Below are 22207 nucleotides of genomic sequence, written 5' to 3' on the forward strand. Positions count from 1 at the left end.
AGCCTGGGCTTGGGCAGACAGCCTGACTGCGGGTTTCCTTTCACCCCCACTTCCCTCCACCCCCTTGTGAGTCCCAGCTGGACTCTCATCAATCTGCAACTCTCCCCAGGGGGTTGCTGGAAATTCCTGGCAAGGATGTCTCCAACAGGGATGAATTTTGGATATTCCTCCATCCACCCCTGTTACCACTTGAATTATGGGGAGAGAGAGAAGGAGAGAAGACCCATTGAGAGGGAGAGGAGAAAACAAGCGTCTTCTGTACACTCCTGCCCTGGCGAGCCCAGGCTTATGCCTGAAATAGGTGTTCGGTAAATACTTGAGGAATGTATGTACAAATGAATGAAAAAAAAGAGGCGGTGGGCAGGCATCCGGGAAGGCAGAGACAGAAATTAGATTTGTGGCAACCTTTTCCTGATGATGTACCGCAACATCTCTCAGTTGCAGGGGCCTCCCCAGGCAGGGGACCAAGGCCAACCCTAATCTTCTCCTTCCTCAGGCACAGGTTACCGGCACATACTCATCACACCCCCTCCAAGACACCCAGACAGAAGTGCGGTGGTGGATCGAAGCTCTCCACTTGGGGTTCAGGGTACCTGAATCTCTCTGCTGTGTAAGAAAACAGCTTAATTTCCTTGCTCATCCAGGGATGTGCAGATAGAATCCCATACAGTATTGTGAGATCCCTTCTTGTCCTGAGGCTGAGCAGTTGAGGGGCCAGATGACTGATCTGCCAGCCACTTCGATTTCTCATACACAAGCAGTCTGACTACCAAGTTTTGCTGTGAACGATGTGCAAGTGAGTGAGGACACCTGTACATACAGGTGGGCCATCCGAGCATCGAACGTGCATGACAATCATGTAAGGCACCGAGGTGGAGGATTGTGCTTTTTACCGGCAATGTCTTAAAACCTCTGTGCCATAGTTTCTCAGTGCCTTTCATAAGCTCAACTTCTGTTCTGACATTTGTTTCAAAGAAAGTTTCCTTCCATAAAAATACCACTTAAGGACACACATGCAGGAATGTGCATTTGGCCTTTCCTGGGTGTGAAATATTTTATTTGATGTGCTGATTGTCAAACTACATTGCTGGAAAACTAATATACCCTTAATTGCCTGGGTGACAACCTCTCACTACAGAAGCAACAGTGATTTGATCCTGAATCCTTGATTCTCGACCTCTTGCTGCCCGGGACTCCCAGCCTCAATGTCACACCCAATCTCCTGTTGCCTACAAATTCTGCTAATGACACATAGAAACAGGCTCAACATCTTGAAAAGAAAAAAAACCCACCACCACCAAGGATCTGGAAAAAGAGTGTGAGGATTCCATCCTACGTGATTGAAAATTTTAAAAATATTTTAAAGAGAACCATTAAGCCAGGCCTTTCTAAGCCAGGAAACTTTTGATTGGTTCCACATTCACATCATCTCTGGCTCGATTTGGTTCTTGGGGTTTGACTCAGCAAGCTTTTGTATTATCTCATTCCACATATGCTGAGGGTGAGGGGTATCTCTAAGTTGCCCTTTTATAGTTACAAAAATATATATATATTAGTGAAAATCAGAGCTGACTTTCACTGTGGGCAATTCCAGCTAATGTGTCAGCACATGAGCTCTAGGCAGTGTGTGGAGAGGACCCCGAGGTAGGGGTAATTTTGGCCTGGTGGCAGCTGGCTGGGCAGCTGGGAGTGAGCAGCTGCAGGAGGGGACTGCTTCCACAGAGGGTAGATTTAAAGTTGGACTTCTGTGCAGAACTGTTCAAGTTGACCTGACCCTGGGTCAAATTCTATCCCTTGGTGTACGTTACCAGCTTATGCTTTGACGTGAGATGAACAGCGGTGGGGAAGTGAGCCAGGGCCATAACAAGGACCCTTGCCTACTTCTGGATTCACAGCATTACTGAGGAGATTTCAGGTCCTGAAGGTGGTAATTCTTAGGTGATCTTCTTCTCAACGTGATGTTTGGGTGGAGCTTCGCCAACAGGGTTCTCATTTAAAGTTTAGAATGTCCTTTCATAACTGTTGGAAAGGAGGTTTGCATACATGGAGAGTATCTATGATTTGCCCACTTCTGTTTAAAAAAAAAAAAAAAACAAAAACACCCTTTTTGACTGTAAATCCTGTGCTCTGTAAATAAGTTTTGGGTCCAAGAAGACCAACGACTCACATTTTCATACCCCACTGCCCACCCTGCTTCTGGAGCCCACAGCCACAGGAGGGGGAGGCATCTGCCTGGGAGGGGCCACAAATGGATCCAAACAGACATATTTAGTTAGTCAACGAGCTCATCATCTTCTGAATTTTAAAATTTACCATGAGCAAATGTAAGTGCAGGCTCCCTTTGAAAAAATGTACAGCATTTCCCTCAGAGCAACTCAGTAAGTGCAGGAAGGTGAGAACCACATTCCATCCAGGTGTGCGGGACTGAACACCTGTGAGTTTGGGAACAAAGTCTCAGCTGTTCAACCTGAGGGGCCACGACTGGAAAGGCAGAGTGCCTGGGCAAAGAGACACTGGCTGTCAGACCCCTTCTTTCCAGTAGAATCCAAGGTCATCTGGCCATTGGTTCCGTATCACTTCTCCTTCCTCCTCCACACCTCTAACATTGACTGTGCGCTCACAATATGCCCAACACCCTACTAAGGGCTCTCTGAGCCTTCCTAAATTTCCTTTCTCTCTCACTTCATTCGTGTGCTACTTACAATGGCCCCTGCCTGGCACATCAGCTTATTTAGGAGACCTACTAGGTTTCAAGGTAGCAGGTGGGGGTAGGGAAGGGGACAGGTATTAACATCAATGTGGTTGTCCTTTCTGTCCTCCTGCTTAACCTCCAAACTAGAAAAACGAGCAAGTTTCATGCAGAATAAATCAAATGCCAACACATTTCTTGGTTTTCTGAACTGGTAACACTTTCCCCTGCTTAAAAAATGTGGTCAGGCCTAAAAATAAGCCCAATGTATAAAGTTCTGATACTTGTATTCTCAGAGAATGCTCCTAGGAAAGTGTTGTAAAATGCCCTTGAGTAGATTTTCATGGATTATGATTTGATTAGTCATTCCCAGTTCAAGCTATTTTGCTGAAAACCACTCTCATCGGAAAACTTGGTGATATTTGTATCTTGCCTGTTTTTTTTTCTATAGGCATCTGCCCTGTTATGTGTGCACTGGAATTAGATCCTCTTGGCAGGGGACACTGAGGTGATTTCAGGAAACTGTGTGTGTTTGGTGATTGCCAGTTGCTGATGGGTACAGGACCACTCCTGAATCCAAACAAGAGCCTGGGCCAGGTGTGGGGAGGGGCATTATGAGAAAACAGTCGACTTGAGTATGATAGGCAAGGGGAGAATCCTCAAGAAAGCTCAAGCCGGAGGAAGGGAGTAGAAACTCGGGATGAAATCATTCAAGAGCAGTAGAAAGCAGAAGGGCACCTTGCAAAATAGTTGATTTAGTCGGGGGCCCAGGGAACCAAGTTAATTCCAGCCCTGCAGGCACGGGAATGAGGGAGGGTTGAGCAACCGCTCTGGTGTCAGGTGGCCATGAGGAGAGCACTGTTCATTGTAACTTGGGAATTTCATGTGAAATTCAGCCAGCAAGGACCTTGTTTCCCCTAAGGGACTGGGGGTTGGGGGAAGCCTGGGTGGCCTGGGGCTGGATCATGGTATATTGAGAAGAAAAGGCAAGTTTATGAGTTAAAGGCTAAACAGGTTGGACCTGTCCTTGAAATGTACTGACATGGAACATCTGCACCCCCCTTGCAATTCCTCCCACTGGAAAAATCTGGCTTCCTTGCTGACTGGTGGGGAGGGGGCCTCCTATGTGAGTGACAGGGAATGGAAACTTGGAGAAGCATGGGAAACAGTATTTGGGCTCTAGGGTCAAAGTCTAAAGGAAACTCTTCTCAAATCTTTTGTGCTCACTCAACTTAACTCAGTTATTCCCATGGGGGAAATAAATAAAGGTAACGGAAACCATAATTTTTGATCCCTAACAGTCCTTATGTAGCCTGGGTAGGCACCCTAACCTAGCACTGGTTCCTGCTGGGTGATTTGGAAAGATCCTTGGTGGGTGGAAAGAAGCCCCCTAGAGGTGGACACATTGTCATACATAGCATCTCCAGGGCCTAGATTCCATGACAAGAGTGTACAATGTCTTCCCAAACTCAATAGGTAGGAAGCCTGTGCTTTATTACCATTAGCCCATGGACTTGAATAGTGCTTTTCACTCCAGAGTATCTCCGTATCTATTCAGTCTATCCAGTGTGACTTCCCAGGTGGTGCTAGTGATAAAAACCCACCTGCCAGTGCAGGAGACGTAAGAGACACGGGTTCAATCCCTGGGTCGGGAAGGTCCCCTGGAGAAGGAAATGGCAACCCACTCCAGTATTCTTGCCTGGAGAATTCCATGGACAGAGGAGCCTGGCAGGCTACAGTCCATGGGGTCACAAAGTCAGACACGACTGAAGTGACTTAGCACAGCACACAATGTGACATGGGGGATAAGTAATGTTTTTCCTATTTTCATAATAGAGAAAATAAATACAAATCAAAGTTTATTTTTCTTAAAAAGGTTTTCAGTAACTATGTTTAATTCAATGAGAATCTTGCTACCTTCTCCCTCTTCATTCATCTAACAAATACGTACCAAGCACCTTTTAGTAACACTAGTGTGTCAGATGCTTGCATGCATGCATGATAAGTCACTTCATTCGGGTTCAACTCTTTGCAACCCTATGAACCATAGCCAGCAAGGCCCCTCTGTCCATGGGATTCTCCAAACAAGAATACTGGAGTGGTTTGCCATGCTCTGCTCCAGGGGATCTTCCTGACCCAGGGATCGAACTCGCATCTCTTATGTCTCCTGCATTTGGAGGCAGGTTCTTTACTACTAGCGCCACCCGGGAAACCCTGTTAGATGCTTGGGAATATACAAAAATGAACTAAGACAAGGTTCCAACATTCATTCTAGTTACAGTCCCAAATAGGAGACATGTGATAAACTCACACATCATTATCTAACACTTAGTAGCCTGAAAAACATGTAACTAAAATTGTGATAAATGACTCCAAGGTCAGATTCAAGTGCTGTGAGAGTGTGTAACACAAGGATCTAACCTAGTCTTGGGGTCTGGCTTAAGGCCTCCCTGAAGAAGGGCCATTTCCACACCAGTTCTCAGACTTTGAACTGGGGTTGCAGATGGGGACATAGTGAGCACATGTCAACAGAATGACCAAGACCAAAGCTACAGAGCTGCAGCACAGGTCAGCACAAGTCACCCCCTGTAACTCTTATCAGGTTTCTCTTCCTCTCTTTCCGGTTACTCTTTCCCCTACACTGCCACCAGCCATTACTTTCTCCCTTCATCTGAATACAGCTTAGGTGGGTTTCTATCTTTCATCTTTGAAAATGAGGCAACAGAGATAAGAATCCGATAGCATGAAAAGCCCAACATCCGGGTTATGTATATGCGTGCATGAGTGTGTGTCATGTAGATGTGGGAAGATAATGATAATATTTAAGAAACATTGCTTTAGGGATCTCCCTGGCTATCTGGTGATCAAGAATCTGCCTGTGAATGCAGGGGACATGGGTTCGATCCCTGATCCTGGAAGATTCCACATACTGTGGGGCAACTAAACCTGTACACCACAACTACTGAGCCTGTGACCTAGAAAACTGGAGCTGCAGCTACTGAAGCCTGCATGCCCTAAAGCCCATGCTCTGCAACAAGAGAAGCCATCACAATGAGAAGCCCGTGCACTGCCTCTAGAGAGTAGCCCCTGCTCACCAAAACTAGAGAAAGCTCATTGATGTATACCAAAAACCATCACAATATGGTAAAATAATTATCCTTCACTTAAAATAACTTAATTAATTGAAAAAACAGAAAGCACATACACAGCAACAAAGACCCAGTGCAGCCATAAATAAATAAAATATACTACTTTAGAAACTACCATTCCTCATACACTGCCACAAAATTGAAATCACCAGGGTGCTTCTTTTTATCAATTTATCTTTTGGATCTTAGGGAACTGAATGTAGAATGTTTACAATTGGAGTGGTGGGGTACTGGGACTACAGAGTGAGGGGTGGAGATCTTGATGCAAAGAGTTTTGCCACTCAGGATAATACCCTTGAGGTCCATCCAAGTTGTTGTACTTTCCTTTTCATCACACCCAGAGTTTGCCTAACTGTTCATCTATCAAAGGACATTTGGGTTGTTTTCAGTTTGAGGCCATTACAGGGAAAGCTATAAGCTGTAAACATTAATGTACAAGACTCTGTAGGGGGCATTAGTTTTCATTTCTCTGGGATAAACGTCCAGGGGTGTGATTTCTGGGTCCTATGATAATTGCATGTTTAGTTTTATAGGAAACTGCCAAACTATTTTCCAGAGTGGCCACAGCATTTCACTTTCCCACCCACAGTATCAGAGAGTTCTGGTTTTTCCACATTCTCGCCAGCATCTGGTATTGTCACTGCTTTTTATTCAATTGTTCTAATAGGTGTGTAGTATTAATAACATTTCATTGTCTAAGTTTGCATTTCCCTAATGGTTAATGATGGTGAACATCTTGTGTATTTATCATCTGTATTTCCTCTTTGGTGAAATGTGTCTTTATGTCCTTTACCCATTTTCTGGTTGGATTGTCTGTTTTATTCACTGTTGAGTTTTTAAAACGTTCTTCATATAGTCTAGATATGAGTCATTTGTCAGATGTGTGGTTTACATATGTTTTCTCCCATTTTATAGGTTGTCTTTTCATCCTCTTTAACAGGACCTTTCATGGAGCAAAAGTTTAAAATTTTGATCAGGTTCAATTTACTGGTTTTTCGTTTTCTGTATTGTGCTTTTGATGTCAAGTCTATGCACTTTCCCCCTAGTCCTAGGTCCTGAATATTTGCTGTTTGTTTTTAAAAATTTTAGTTTTACATGTAAGTCTGTGACACTTTTAACTTAATTTTTGTATGTGATGAGACTTAGGATGAGGTTTTTGATGAATAATTTTATGTATTAAGTTGGCTAGGCCATGGTGCCCAGATGTTTGGTAAAACAGCTGAATGTTGCTGTGAAGGTATTTTTTATTTTTAGAAAAGATTAACATTCAATTCAGTAGACTATAAGGCAGATTACCCTCCAAAATATAGGTGGGCTTGATACAATCAGCCAAAGGCCTTAAGAAAAAGATTGACCTCCCCCAAGGAAGAGGCAGTTTTCTAGAAGACTACCTTCAGATTGGAGCTGCAATATCAACTCTTTCCTGGGTCTCCAGCCTGCTGGCCTGACTTGCAGATTTGGACTTGCCAGTATCCACAATTGCATGAGCCAATTTCTTAAAATAAACATCTCTTTCTTTCTTTCTGTATATATTTAAAGTACAAATGGAATTCAAAGAAGGAAAGGTGGATAGTCTTTTCAATAAATGGTGCTGGAAAAATTGGATGTATGTATATACACACATACACATACATACATATATACACACATTCCCACATTCTTTCTATACACACACAGTCTTTACACAGACACACACAGTTTATTGGCTATGTTTCACTAAAGAACTCTAATACAAGGTTCTTTTATTTTGCCCATAGATATCCAACTTCTCCAGCACCATTTATTGAAAATGCCATCTTTCCTTCACTGAATTGTATTTACAGTTAAAAAAAAAATCAGTTAAGCATATTTATGTGGGTGTATTCTGGATTCTATTCAGATCTGTTGGTCTATATATCCTCCTGCCAACACCACAGGCTGAAAAAATATTTATTTGTTTGTGCTGGGCCTTAGTTGTGGCATATGGGAGCTAGTTCCCTGACCAGGAATCGAACCCAGGCCCCCTGCATTGGGAGCTCAGGGTCTTAGCCACTGGACCACCAGGGAAGTTCCCACCATAGTCTTGATTATTAAAGATACGTAGTAGGGCCAACTGATTCTTTCCTCTTTTTTTTTGCTTTTTTCAAAATTGTTTTAGCTATTCTAGTTCCTTTGACTTTTTGAATAAATTTTAGACAAAATTCTACAAGTCTTGCTGAGATTTTTATTAGGAACTACCAACTTGTATATTAGGAGCTACCAACTTGATTAGGAACTACCAACTGAAGAACTATGGACGGATTTTCAAGACATTGTACAGGAGGCAGTGATCAAGACCATCCCCAAGAAAACAAAATGCAAAAGGGCAAAAAGTGGTTGTCTGAGAAGGCCTTACAAATAGCTGAGAAAAGAAGAGAAGCGAAAGGCAAAGGAGAAGGGGGAAGATATACCCATTTGAATGCAGAGTTCCAATGAATAACAAGGAGAGGTAAGAAAGCCTTCCTCAGTGATCAGTGTAAAGAAATAGAGGAAAACAATAGGATGGGAAAGACTAGAGATCTCTTCAAGAAAATTAAAGACACCAAGGGAATGTTTCATGCAAAGATGGGCACAATAAAGGACAGAAACAGTATGGAACTAACAGAAGCAGAAGATATTAAGAAGACGTGGCAAGAATACACAGAAAAACTATACAAAAAAGATCTTAATGACCCAGATAATCATGATGGTGTGATCACTCACCTAGAGCCAGCCATCCTGGGATGCAAAGTCAAGTGGGCCTTATGCAGCATCACTATGAACAAAGCTAGTGGAGGTGATAGAATTCCAGTTGAGCTATTTCAAATCCTAAAAGATGATGCTGTGAAAGTGCTGCACTCAACATGCCAGCAAATTTGGAAAACTCAGCAGTGGCCACAGGACTGGAAAATGTCAGTTTTCATTCCAATCCCAAAGAAGAGCAATGCCAAAGAATACACAGTTGCACTCATCTCACACACTAGCAAAGTAATGCTCAAAATTCTCCAAGCCAGGCTTCAACAGTGCATGGACCATGAACTTCCAGATGTTCAAGCTGGTTTTAGAAAAGACAGAGAAACCAGAGATCAAATTGCCAATATCCGCTGGATCATGGAAAAAGCAAGAGAGTTCCAGAAAAACATCTATTTCTGCTTTGCTGACTATGCCAAAGGCTTTGACTGTGTGGATAACAACAAACTGTGGAAAATTCTGAAAGAGATGGGAATACCAGACCACCTTACCTACCTCCTGAGAAATCTGTATGCAGGTCAAGAAGCAACAGTTAGAACCAGACATGGAACAACGGACTGGTTCAAAATTGGGAAAGGAGTATATCAAGGTCGTGTATCGTCACCCTGCTTATTTAACTTATATGCAGAGTACATCATGTGAAATTTCGGTCTGGATGAAGCACAAGCTGGAATCTATTATTGGGAGAAATATCAGTAATGCAGATAACACTACCCTTATGGCAGAAACCAAAGGAGAACTAAAGAGCCTCTTGATGAAAGTGAAAGAGGAGAGTGAAAAAGTTGGCTTAAAGTTGAACATTCAGAAAACTAAGACCATGGCATCTGGTCCCATCACTTCATGGCAAGTGGATGGGGAAACAGTGGCTGACTATTTTTTTGGGCTCCAAAATCACTGCAGATGGTGATTGCAGCCATGAAATTAGAAGACACTTACTCCTTGGAAGGAAAGTTATGACCGACCTAGACAGCATATTAAAAAGCAGAGACATTACTTTGCCAACAAAGGTCCATCTAGTCAAGCTATGCTTTTTCCAGTAGTCATGTATGGATGTGAGAGTTGGACTATAAAGAAAGCTGAGTGCTGAAGAATTGATGCTTTTGAACTGTGGTGTTGGAGAAGACTCTTGAGAGTCCCTTGGAATGCAAGGAGATCTAACTAGTCCATCCTAAAGGAAATCAGTCCTGAATATTCATTGGAAGGACTGATGCTGAAGTTGAAACTCCAATATTTGGCCACCTGATGAAAAGAACTGAGTCGTTAGAAAAAACCCTGATGCTGGGAAAGACTGAAGGCAGAAGGAGAAGGGGCCAACAGAGGATAAGATGGTTGGATGGCATCATTGACTCAATGGACATGAGTTTGAATAAACTCTGGGAGTTGGTGATGGACAGGGAGGCCTGGCGTGCTGCGGTTCATGGGGTTGCAAAGAGTTGGACACAACTGAGTAACTGAACTGAACTGAACCAACTTGTATATCATTTTGAGGAGAACTGACATCTTTATTGGGGGCCTCCCTGGTGGCTCACATGGTAAAACGTCTGCATGCAATGCAGGAGACCCAGGTTCGATTCCTGGGTCGGGAAGATCCCCTGGAGAAGGAAATGGCATCTTTATTATGTTGAGTCTTCATATCCAGGAACATGGCATTTCTCTCCATTTATTTAAATCTTCTTTAATTTCTTTTCTTCTTTTTTTGCCATGCCATTAGCAGCTTGTGGGATCTTAGTTCCCCCGACAGTGATTGAACCCAGGCCCCTGGCTGTGAAAGCATGGCATCCTAATCACTGGACCGCCAGGGAATTCCCCTCTTCTTTGTTTTCTTTCATTAGCATTTTGTAGTTTTCAGCATACAAGTCTTATGCATATTTGTTAGGTATGTGTCAAAGTCTTTTTTTTTTTGAGCAATTTTAAATGGTATTATATTTTTTATTTTGGTGCCCATGTTTCATTGTCAGTATATAGAAACATAATAGATTTTTAATATTTATTCCGTGATCTTGCTGAACTGACTTATTAGTTTTAAGAGTTAAAAAAATAGATTCCTAGCCTTCCCTGGTGGTCCAGTGGTTAAGAATCTGCCTGCCAATGCAGAGGACACAGGTTCAATCCCTGGTCTAGGAAGATCCCATGTGCCTTGGGACAACTAAGTCCATACTTTACAGCTACTGAGCCCACATGCCGCAAATACTAAGCCTGAATGCCCTAGAGTTCATACTCCACAAGAGAAGCCATCACAATGAGAAGCCTATGTACCACAACTAGAGAGGAGCCTCTGCTCACCACAATTAGAGTAAGCCTGTGCATTGCAATGAAGATCCAATGAAGCCAAAAAAAGAGAAGATTCCTAAAATATGACACAATTGAACTTATCTATAAAACAGACTCACAGATATAGAGAACAGACTTGTGGCTGCCAAGGGGGAGTTAGGAGGGGGAGGAAAGGATTGGGAGTTTAGGATTAGCAGATGTAAACTATTATATACAGAATGAATAAACTACAAGGCCTTACTGTATAGCACAGGAAACTATATTCAATATCCTGTGATAAATGGAAAAGAATACAAAATATATATATGTATATATATAACTCACTTTTTTGTATAGCAGAGATTAACACTTTAAGTCAACTATACTTGAATAAAATGAATTAAAAAATAGCTTCCTTGAGATTATCTGTGTAGATTATCATGCCACCTGCAAATAGAAAGTTTCATTTCTTCCTTTCAAATCTATATGTCTTTTCTGTCATTATTGTCCTGACTAGAACTTCTAGCACTATGATAAAAAAGAATAGTAGCAATGGACATCCTTGCCTTCTACCTGATCTTAGGGTGAAATCATTCAGTTTTCCACCCTTAAATATAATATTAGTTGTAAGGCTTTTTTTTTTTTTTTTTGGTAGGTACCCTTTAGCAAGTTAAGGAAGTTTCCTTCTATTCCTTGCTTGCTGAGAGATTTTGTCATGATTGGATGTTGAATTTTGTCAAATGTCTTTTCTGCATCAGTGGATATGCTCATGTGATTTTTCTTCTCTCAGCCTGTTAATATGATGGTATACATTATTGGTTTTTAATATTCAACCAGACTTGGATACTTGTCACTGTCCCACAAGATGGTGGAGTAGAAGGACGTGTGCTCATCTTGTGAGAACTTCAAAATTGCAACTAACTGCTGAATAGCCGTTGACAGGAGAATGATCCCAGCAGAAAAAGATACTCCACATCCAATGGCAAATGAGAAGCCCCAAAAAGATGGTGAAAGGAAGAGTGAAAGTTGCTCAGTCATATCTGACTCTTTGCAACCCCATGAACTATACAGTCCATGGAATTCTCCAGGCCAGAATACTGGAGTGGATAGCCTTTCCCTTTTCCAGGGGATCTTCCCAACTCAGGGATCGAACCCAGGTCTTCTGCATTGCAGACAGATTCTTTACCATCGGAGCCACAAGGGAAGCCCAAGAATACTGGAGTGGGTAGCCTATCCCTTCTCAAGCAGATCTCCCTGAGCCAGGAATCAAACTGGGGTCTCCCATATTGCAGGCGGATTCTTTGCCAACTGACCTATCAGGGAAGTTGATGGTAGGAGGGGCAAAACTGTGCTTAGAATCAAACCCTTTACCCACCAGAGATGCTTGGAGGGCTCAAACAAAACCTTGTGCACACCAGGACCCAGGAGAAAGGAGCAGTGACTCCATAAAAGATTGAGCCAGACTTACCTGTGAGTGTCCAGGAGTACAGCCATGAAATTAAAAGATGCTTGCTCCTTAGAAGAAAAGCTATGACCAACTTAGACACCATATTAAAAAGCCGAGACATTACTTTGCTGACAAAGGTCCATCTAGTCAAAGCTATGGTTTTTCCAGTAGTCATGTATGGATGTGAGAGTTGGACCATAAAGAAAGCTGAGCACTGAAGAAGTGATGCTTTTGAACTGTGGTGTTGGAGAAGACTCTTGACAGTCCCTTGGACTGGAAGGAGAGCCAACCAGTCAATCCTAAAGGAAATCAGTCCTTGATATTCATTGGAAGGACTGATACTGAAGCTCCAATACTTTGGCCACCTGATGCGAGGAACTGACTCATTGGGAAGGACTCTGATGCTGGGAAAGATTGAAGGCAGGAGGAGAAGGGGACAACAGAGGATAAGATGGTTGGATGGCATCACCAACTCGACGGACATGGGTTTGGGCAAGCTCTGGATGTTAGTGCTGCAGTCCATGGGGTCACAAAGAGTCGGACACAACTAAGTGACTGAACTGAACTGAACTGGATACTTATAATGAACCCTACTTGGTCATGGCATATAATTCCTTTATATTGCTGAATTCTACTTGCTAATATTTTGCTAAAGATTTTTGCATCTATATTCATGAGGGATATTGGTCTGTAGTTTTCTTGTACTGTCTCTAGGTGGTTTTGGTTTCAAGGTAATGCTAACTTCATAAAATTAATAGGGAAATGTTCCCATTACTTCTATTTTCTGGAAGAGATAATGTAGAATTGCTGATACTTTAAATATTTGGTAAAATTATCCAGTGAAATCTTTTGGAACTAGAGAGTTCTTTGTTGGGAGTTTTAAAATTATGCAGTTAATTTCCTTAATAGTTATAGGGCTATGAACTCTATTTATATTGGGTGACTTGTGGTAGTTTGTGTTTTTCAAGGAATTGGTCCATTGCATTTAAGTTTTTAAATACAAGTGTGTAGAGTTGTTCATGGTACTACCTTATTGTACCCCACCCTTATCTGTAGGATCTGTAGTGATATCTCCTGTTTTGTTCCTGATATTGGTAATTTGCTTCTTCTCTTTTTCCTTTGTCTGTCTTGCTAGAGATTGTCAAGTCTATTGATCTTTACAAAGGAACAGCTTTTGTTTCATTTATTTTCTTCATTGTTTTCCTTTATTCAATTCCATTGATTTCTGCTCCTTATAATTTCCTTCCTTCTTGCTTTGTGCTTATTTTGCTCTTCTTTGATAGACACATACTTTCTTTTTATTAATGTTTGCATGATATATCTCTTTACATCCTTTTACTTTCAGTTTCTCTATATCATTATATTTGAAGTAAGTTTCTAGTAGAATGCATATAATTGGGTCATATTTTTCTTATCCACTCCACCAATCTTTGTCTTCTAATTGATATACTTAGACCATTTATACTTAATGCAATTTTTTATAAATTAGAATCTAAATCTGCCATTTTATTTTTTGTTTTCTGCCTTTTATTTCTCAGATTTCTTTTTTCTGCCTTCCTGTGGATTACTTGAATATTTTTTGGAATATCATTTTGATTTATCTGTCATGGTTTTGAGTGTATATCTTTGTATAGATTTTTAGTGGTTCCTTTAGGTATTTATATATATATATATATATATATATATATATATATATAAAAATAACTTACCACACTCTAGTGATGGATTTTTTTACCATTTCAGGTGAAGTGGAAACCTTACCTCCATTTATATTCATTTACTTTCCTCATAGACTCAAGAGGGGAAGGAAAGTCTACTGGATTTCTTCATATTTTTGTTTATTGTGTTCTTTCTTCCTTATATTCCAAGAGTCCTTCTTTTATTATTTTCTTTCTGTTTGGAGAAGTTCTTCTAGCTATTCTTTTAGGGTAGGTGTGATGGTGACAAATTCTCTTAAGTTTTCTTCATCTGAGAATGTCTCCATTTCCCTTTCATTCCTGATGGACATTTTTGAGGGATGTAGGATTCTGGGTTAGCAGTCCTTTTCTTTTAGTGCTTGAAAAATGTGCCAATTCCTTATTAGAACATTGTCTCCTTGTTCTATTTTCTTTTTGCCTTTAAGACTTTCTTTGTTTTTAGTTTTCAGAAGTTTGACTATGATGGGTCTTAGCGTGAATTTCTTTGCATCTATCCTGCTTAGGGTTCTTTCACCTCTTTGAATATGTAGGTTTATCTTTTTTTCCCAAACTTGGAAACTTTGAGATTTTATTTTTTCAAACGGTCTTCAGCCCCTTTCTCTTTCTTCCCTCTTCCTGAGACTTCAGTGATATCAATGTTATTATGTTTTGTTATAGTCCCATAAGTTCCTGAGGCTCTTTTCATTTTTTTCCAGTTCTCACTATGTAATTTCTATTGTTATACCTTCAAGTTCATTAATTCTTTCGTCTGCTCTATTCTGTTGAGCTCATCCACTGAGTTTTTCATTTCTAAATTTTTCATTTAGTTCTTATTTGTATCTTCGTATTTGTTTGCTGAGATATTATATTTCTTTGCTGAGACTTTCTAGTCTTTTCATTTGTTTCAAGCATGTTTGTAATTGTTCACTGAAGCATTTTTATGGTAGATGCTTCAAAATCTTTGTCAGATAACTGTAACATCTCTTATTTTGATTTGGGCATCTGTTGATTCTTTTTTTCATTCAATTTGAGATCTTCCTTGGTCTTGGTATAATGAATGATTTTCAGTTGAATACTGTTCATTTTGGGTATCATGTAATGAGGCTCTTATTTAAGCCTTTTGTTTTTCCTATTTGGACAAGTTTCCCCTACTCTGGCACGGAAAAGAGAGTTGCTGCCTTGTTAGTGGCACATTGGGGTAGAAGTTCAGGCTCTCCACTCATCATTCATTGGCATGGGTGTGTGTGGAAGTCATAGTTTTTCCTGTGGTGTTTGGCTACAGTAGAGTAGTACTTGTCTAAAAGTTGCCTACTTTGCTAGGCTGCCCCTTTCTTGGTCCTTCGGCTAAAGAGAGCAGGCCTTTCTTGTTTGTTTGCTCCCACTTGGTTTTTTCTTAACTGCTGGTGTCTCCAGCATCCAGTCTGGAATCAATGAGGCAAAAAGAAAATCCAGGGAACTCACCATCACGTCATTCATTGGTTACTGAGGTCTTTAGCCACTCTGCCTTCTTCTTTCCACCTTTCTTGGTCCTCTTATATTTGTTTTATATATAACACCCAGGGTTTTTAGCTGTATTTAGTGACAAAAATAGGGACGAGTACATCTATTCCAGCTTCTTTTCTTGGAGGCAGAAATCCCCATTTGATGCTTTGGACTCCACACCTCTTATTAGCTAAACCTCTTCACTTATCCCTGAAGGTGTGGTGTTAAAAAGTCAGTTTGATATGCGGTCTTCATTGAGTGAGTGGATCATGCTCATGTAGCCTGTGAGATATTGAGGCAGATCCATAGATTAAGGCGTCCCCAGAGTTCTCCAGCTGCTGAGCTGGTGACAGATTCCTTAAATCTGTTCTGCTCTTGAATAAACAAGTCTTCAGTATGTGCCCAGAGCTGCAACGGGTGTTTAAGAGGTTATGGAGAAAGCTGTAGCCTTCACTCTCAGGATGTTTAATGTCTAGTTGAGGAGAAAAGACAAATGAATTCTCCATCTCAGCACTTGGCATATAGTAGACAATCAATACTTGCTTGATGCTAGGATGAGTGCTGCTGAACAAATGTTAACTGTCCCTGAATGACAGGTGCTAAAATAATTGTGTGATGCAGACTAGAATTGTTGTCTGAGCCAGAAGACAGGCAGTGGTGTGGTTTGGGAGTAGTCAAGAAGGAGGTAGAGGTTGGGTTGTTTTGTAGGTTGGGTTGGATATAGAAGTATTTTTTTTTTATTGAGGTATAATTGACATATAACATGATATTAGTTTCAGGTATACTGCATAGTGATTCAATATTTGTATATACTGTGAAGTGATCACTACAATAAGTCTAGTTAACATCTGTCACCATACATAGTTACAAATGTTTCTTTCTTGTGATGAGCATTTTTAAGATCTACTTTTTAGCAACTTGCAAATATAATAATATGGCTTTATTAATTATAGTGTCCATGCTGTACGTCACATCCTCATGACTTATTTATTTTGTAACTGGAAGGTTGTGCCTTTTTGAAGGTATTTTTTTGAAGGAAAAATGGACAGGACTTGTTAACAGACTGTTTATGTGGGGGCTGGGGCATGAAAGAGAGTAAAAAGCCAGACTAGTTCAGATCCTGGGTCACTGGGAGCCAAGCAGAAGACTATATGTTTGATCTTGGACCTGATTAGCTTAAGTTGTTAGCAAAAGATGCAAGCACAACTGCACAGTTTTTGGACTATCTGGAACTGAGGGACAAGACAATATTAGAAAAACTCATTTTTTCACCTGAGAGTCTCCAGAAGATGTAGGCCCTAGCTCCAGCTTTGCAGCCAAAAAAACTATGTAATCCAAGGCAATTTACAATGCCTCCCTGGGTTTTGATTTCCTTATCTGTAAAATGGAGTGCATTGCTATGTGGTTTTTAATGAGATAACATTTGATCAGCAACCAGCACAGTATCTGGGATTTGGAAAGAACTCTGGACTTGTTGGAATATTTTCCTTTTAGCTGTAAAGTTCTAGGATTCTGAGATTTCTTTGAAATGTGAAGAATACTTACTGTATCTGCCTTCTACGACTGAGTTTTCACTTAGTAGCTTTTCCCCCCAGCAGAGCCCACCAGTTTTTATTATGTAAAGGTCAGAATGTGAGGGAGGGAAGGTTGTACATGTTGTGTCTCAGTCTTCTCAGACTTCCTAAATTTTGAGCATTTGCAGCTTTCATGCTTGAATCAGAAAAGCCTCCATTTCGCTGACTCCAGCCCTCCACTCTGGGGAGTACAATGGGCTGGTAGCCATTAATACACAGGAAGGGAGGGCTTTGTGATATCTTAAAGCTATTGGATTTTATTTATTTCCAGTTTGTTCAACATTTGTTCCACAGATCTGGACAGTTTTAAAATGGGTGGGGATGGGGAGAGAGAAGGATGAAACCTAACTAGGCCTAGAGAAAAGGATGAACAGTTTTGCCTTTCAATATCAAACTGAGGCTCTTAATAAACCTCGAAAAGACTTGTAGGCATAATTTTGCTTTTCTGAAAACAACGCTGCCTTGACTTTCCACGTGGCATCTGAAGAGTAGACTCTGGTTTGAGAAATTGTTTCATATTTTGTGACTAGGATAGTATTTCTTTCTTTCCTTAATTGGAAAAATTAATTGAAGAAATTTTAATTTAATTTAATTAATTAAAATCTTTTTAATTAAAGATATTTTTCAGGTTTGTAAAGTAATACAAGCTCAGTGTAAAGAATTTGGAATTTACAAATATTAGAATATGAAAATAATTCATAATTCTACTATTAGAATCATTGTTAATATTTTGTTTATTTCCTTTCTGTCTTCTTTCTTTTTGCACGTGTGCACACACACACACACACACGCAGGAGATCATATTGTATGTTCATCTGTATCCTCCCTTTCTCCACTTAATTTAGGCTGCAAGCATTTTCTCATGATGTTATAGACTCTCTTAAACATGATTTTAAATAACTACAAAGCATTTATAGTATAAATGTTACTACATAAGATTTTATAATTTAGACATTGAAGTTGATTTCACTTTTTCTCTAATTTAAATGATACTACAATGAGTTTCTTAGTATTTATATCTTTTGTGCATTTCTGTTTTTTTTTTTTTTTTTTTAGAGTAGTCCTTAGAGAGTTTCTGGGTGAAAAGATAAGAACACCATTAAGGCTTTGGCACATTTTGGCAAATGACCCTGTGAGAAAGTTGTATCAATTTGCATGCCCAGTAGTATTTGAGAATGCCTGACTCACTACATTGATGCAGAATACTTCACCATATTTGTGCAAGACAATATTATGGATCATTTCCATTCAAAAGGCATTTACTGAGCACCTACTATGTGTAGCGTACCGGGCTAGGTATGAGACTCACCCCCCATTATGCAGTGTAAGTGCTAGGCAGATAACACACATACAAAGATGGTTAAAAATACAAGTAAGTGCAATCATATATCACTCTCTATGGCCAGGGTTGGTATCATATATCACTCTCTATGGCCAGGGTTGGTATCATTCAGCCTTCAAATAGCTACTTTTTGAGGAAAGACACTGTGCTAGCAAATTTTCAAACAGAATTGCAATCTCATACGTGCTTTTTAAAAAAAATGCACTAATGTGAACCTTGCAAACAACAGGGGTTCAGTTGTAATAATTTACACTGAATTTCCTGATGTAAATTAAGGTCACAATGGAGAGGAATATGACAAATCCACAACTTTTCAAAAAGCAAAAACCCTATTTGGGTGAAAGGACAATTTCTGCTTTTGTCAATTCCCTTTAGAAAGTTAACCTGTTAGTTATCAGAGAAGGGGGACACAGAACACACAGAAAGCTAACCTCCTTCTGGCAGCTGGGGATAATTTGTCAGTCTCCTTTGAAATGTGGCTTTGTGCTCACTGGTGAAGGCAGCTGGAACAGCAAAAGCATGACAGACAAAAGCTGAAATCCACATGAAGAAAGGTCTTTTTCCCCCAAATTACTGCCTGAGTTAGCAACGGTCAGAACAGAAAGTACATGTATATGTTCCCAGCAACAAGCATGTCCCGAGCTAGAGAAGGCCCCTGTGCTACAGGAGCCACTGAGAATAGTAGTAGCCCTGAATGGGGCTGCTGGATAGCATTTAAACAAGCCCTCTACCCACATGAAAAATTATACCCTCAAATGTAATCCATTTAAAGCAGAGATGAAATGAATGAAAGTATCATGTTTTAAAATCTAGTCAAAAGCATTTACTATTCTGAAAAGGAAGACCTACTTAATATATAGTGGACATTGTCCACTATATATTGTCTAGAGATATAGAAATAGAGGTTTTAGTATATGATTTCAAGTTAAAAGGTAACCAGTGGAATTCTCTAAAAATAATACTATCCAACTGGAAACAATGCAAATGTCTTTCAACTGGTGAGTGAGTACACTGGTACATTCAAGCGATGGAATACTACTCAGCAATAAAAACAATGAACTACTGAGACATAAATCTCAAAATAATTAAAATGAGTGAAAGAAGCAGTATAAAAAGTTCTCATATTTGCTGGTTCCATTTCTATGACATTCTGGAAAAGGCAAAAGTATAGGAACATAAAACAGATCAGTGGTTACCAGGGGTTGGGAGTGAAGGATGGGGTTGATTACAAAGGGCAGCATAAGGAAGTTTTGGGGGGTGATATATATTGATTGTGGTGGTAGTTATATGACTTTTTGTATTTGTCTAAACTCATTAAACTGTATAACCCAAATAGGAAATTATACTGAATACTATTTTAAAAGGTGAATTTAAAAACCTCATAAAGATAATACTATCAAACGTGGGGAGGTGGAGAAAGAAAGGAGGTTGAGAGTAATGCTAAGTGACCTAAATCCATAGTTTTTACAGCAAGGAGTCAATAGATAAGGCTTCAAATGGATAAATTAAGAAGTAGGAGTAGAGACATATTTAGAAATATTGAAATAACCACCAGATGAATTGAAAACAGAATCTCTTAACAATGGCTGCTTCTGAGGAGTGACACTAAGGGTAGGGCAGAAAACTTTTTTTTTTTTTTAATTACAAGCGTTCCTATATTACTTGATTTTAAAAATCATTCTCATGTATTACTTTGATTTAAAAATAAAGGCAGTGGAAAATGCACTGGACTGGGAATCATGGAACCTGATCTTTAACCTTCAGTCTGCACTAATTGAATGACTCCCTTCTCTCTGAGTCTTGGTTTCTATTGATATATCCATAATATAAAGGGGTTGAACTAGATGACCTTTAAGATCCCTTTCAGACCTAAAAGAATTTATAACACCAGATGACTGGCATACCTACAACAATTCTTTATTGAACCCAAAGCTAAGAAACAGACATTCTTATTTTTAAACCTGGAAGGGACTCAATCATCAAATTAAAGACTTTTTTTAACCACTGAAGAAACCAAGACACAGAATTGTTAAAAGACCCACCTGAAATGACAGTTAATTGGCGCAGAGCTAGGACTGGAGCTTAGGTCTCCGCCTGAACTCTTGCCATCGCACCACCCAACTTCTACTGGGTCTAATGGAGTTATTCCCAGGCACCAAGGCTGACAGAAATTCCTGGAGATGACACCAGACGTGAAACTCATATGCCTACATGGTTCCACTGGCCTGGGAAATGAGTCAGAATTTTGGAAGTGGTCCCTGACATAAGAATGGATGATGCAGTACCATAGGCATCCCCAAGTTGATTAAGGCTATGTTAGAGCCCCATCTGAGGACTTCACTTGACTAATGACTGGAGAATCGACCACCTTAGACAGCTCTTGCCAGCCCACTCACTTTCTTCTTTGTGCGATAGGAATCCCACCACTCAGAAATACTACCCTTTTCATTCTGATTTAAAACAATATTTTTCTCATTGGTCTTTTATCTCTACAGCCTCTAAGCGCATGATATATTTCACCGAAATCTATGAAGTATGATAGATACGTCTACTTGGAAACATTTATCAACCATCATCAAATTAAAACAATACCTGGGTATGGCTTAGCAATCCTCCTAGAAAGCGAGTTGAAACAGGCCCCAGACTTTGACCACACTATCTTCTTAGGAAAGATCTTCCATGTTGGCTAGCAAGCAAGCTGTGAGCATGTGCGTTGTGCCAAGTGTCTTGCCCATGCCCCCCCCCTTCGCCTGAGCCTGAAGGCTCACTGGCCCCTCATCGCACAAGGTCTGAGATTTAGAGAATAAGGACACCATTATGTGGGGCTATCATTCTTCCCTGGTGGAAACAACGCTGCCCTTTGTAAGCTCCCAGCGAACTTCAAAGGGTGTGGCTATCTCTCTGTGCTCCCAGGGAAGCCTCCTTGGGAAACATCGCTCACAGTGTCCTTCTAGTACTAGAATCTTCTTCAGCTGATAAGTGAGTTAAAGAAGGAATTTTTAGGCTGCTCCCCCACAGCCCGTTGGTACTCTGTCTACCTTAGAAACAAGATTGTATTTTTTTTAGTCTTCCTCCCTTGGAAAACACTTGTTTGCCAACTTTTGTGCCCCCCTCCACTCCTGAATCAGGGCTCCCACTCAAGCCTGGCTGTCTGCCCAGTTCTGAATCTTGCCTTACCTACTGCCTGGCGTTTACTTCACAACAGCTGGCCCAGGGATATCGAGTACTTAGCCTCAGCTGCCAGCTTAGGGAAGGAGAGGCCCCTGGAGTTGAGCCTGTGACAAAGACAGCACTTGTTCCCACACCAGTATTCTCAATGTCAACAGCAGTGACAGGCTTGGTGAGAACTCCACAAGCCCAGGGATGTTTAGACATCCAGCTTCCAGACTGGCTTCGACTCTCCCCACAATGCTCTGAGGTGACTAGAAACCAGTAATAAGATTCTCCTTTTACAGTGTGGAAAGGCAAACACCGGGACAGTAGGGATTTACCCAAGGGAACGATGATCGTAGTGTTCAAAACAAAAATCAGGATACCTGGTAATGACAAACACTGGTCTCTGTGACTTGCCAATTTGTTGATGTGAAAAGTGCTGTAACCTGGTTTGCTTGTCACTGAGTGATTGTGCTGGTGCCACCCAAAGTGATGGATGATGGCAAGGAGGTTGATGTGAGAGGAGGGGTGGTTCATGCCCTGTGGCGGGATGGCAAAGAGACGCTCTATCCAAGACCATCTCTCCTGGGGGGCTGCATGGCATTCCTCTCTTCCTTCCACCAACAAATGTTGACTGTAGTGGAAACACTGAATCTTAACCACCTGAGCACCAGGGAAGTCCCAATATGTAGATGTA

General features: G+C 40.6%; 1 protein-coding gene across 2 annotated transcripts in view; it reads right to left on the bottom strand.

Annotated features, from left to right (window-relative positions):
• Positions 1 to 21060, bottom strand: part of PLAC1 (placenta enriched 1) — a 36667-nt gene extending 15607 nt beyond the window's left edge. The window contains exons 1-2 of one of the 2 annotated variants that reach the window (XM_070783711.1): positions 20950 to 21060; positions 18789 to 18860 (exon numbers count right to left, since the gene is read on the bottom strand). The gene's annotated coding sequence lies outside the window, so the exon portion shown is untranslated. The remainder of the gene's footprint in view (positions 1 to 18788; positions 18861 to 20949) is intronic. The other variant, XM_070783710.1, reaches the window with a different exon arrangement.
• Between the last annotated feature and the right edge of the window lie 1147 nt (positions 21061 to 22207).

The sequence above is a fragment of the Bos indicus genome, chromosome X (genome assembly GCF_029378745.1).
Source record: "Bos indicus isolate NIAB-ARS_2022 breed Sahiwal x Tharparkar chromosome X, NIAB-ARS_B.indTharparkar_mat_pri_1.0, whole genome shotgun sequence".
Lineage (NCBI taxonomy): Eukaryota > Metazoa > Chordata > Mammalia > Artiodactyla > Bovidae > Bos > Bos indicus.